General features: G+C 73.1%; 1 non-coding gene across 1 annotated transcript in view; it reads left to right on the top strand.

The window, feature by feature from the left end:
* Window positions 1-904: 904 nt before the first annotated feature.
* The window catches only part of LOC130042262 (5.8S ribosomal RNA), a 153-nt gene continuing 71 nt past the window's right edge, over window positions 905-986 (top strand). Inside the window, exon 1 of the ribosomal RNA XR_008795195.1 lies at window positions 905-986. This exon is cut by the window's right edge and continues 71 nt beyond it. This is a non-coding gene — a ribosomal RNA (5.8S ribosomal RNA).

The raw sequence follows: 986 nt of genomic DNA, 5'->3' as shown, positions 1-986 counted from the left end.
GAGCGGGTGCGAACGGTCGGCGTGGCGTTCCGCGTGCCGCCGGCCGCCGCTCCCCCTCCTCCCGGGGGCGGTCCCCCGTCCCCGGTCCGGCGCCGGAAGGCTCCTCGCGGGCCCATCGTGATCTTCCGACCGCTCTCCTCCCGCTGCCGCCGGCGGCTTTCCCGCCTCCCTCCCCGTCCCGAGCCGCGCCGTCCGTTCGTTCGCGTCGTCTGACGCCTCCCTCCGCCGTTGCCTCTGCGGCCCCTGCCCGTCCGGCGTCTTCCGTCGCCTCCCCCGCCAGGGGCGCATCGCCCCCACCCTGTCCCAGGTACCTAGCACGTTCTGGCGCAGAGGTTTAAAGACCCTTCGGGGGCCTGCCCGTCCGCCTCGGGCTCTGGGGCGGATGCGCCCGTTGGGGAGCCCCGGCTCCTCCAGACCCTGCCCCGGCCTTCTCCCCGCCAGTTCCCCCCGGGTGTCATCCGTCTCGTCGGCGGCGGCAGCGGCGGCGTCGTCCCTCCCCAACCCGCCTCTGCCCTGGCGTCCCTCCCTCGGGAGCCATCGGGACGGGCTCACGCCCATCCTGGCGCGCCTTCCCGCCTGAGAGGGGGGGCCGGTCCGCACCGGGGCGAGGTGTCTGGGTGTCGGGGGTGGCGGCGGCGGCGGCGGCCATCTCCGGGGCCCGGCGGGTGAGGACTGTTTCGGGGGCGGGGAACCCCCGCGGGCGCCTGTGGGGGTTGACCCCGCGCCTCACCGTGCGTGCGCGGTGTCGGACGTCTGGGCTCAACCCCCTCGTGGGTGAAACCTCTCCCGACCCAACCGAGTCTGGTCTCGTTGTTCAAGTCTGGCCCGGCCGGAGGCATGGGCTCTCCGGTGCCCGCTGTGCCGGAGCCAGCGATGCCCGCGCAAGCGGTCAAAAAACCAGTACGACTCTGAGCGGTGGATCACTCGGCTTGTGCGTCGATGAAGAACACCGCTAGCTGCGAGAATTAATGTGAATTGCAGGACAC

Source organism: Sorex fumeus, unplaced genomic scaffold (assembly GCF_029834395.1).
Source record: "Sorex fumeus unplaced genomic scaffold, SorFum_2.1 ptg000098l, whole genome shotgun sequence".
NCBI classification, from domain to species: Eukaryota; Metazoa; Chordata; class Mammalia; order Eulipotyphla; family Soricidae; genus Sorex; species Sorex fumeus.
Note: the sequence above shows the minus strand (reverse complement) of the source record. Positions and strands in the feature narration are given on the sequence as shown.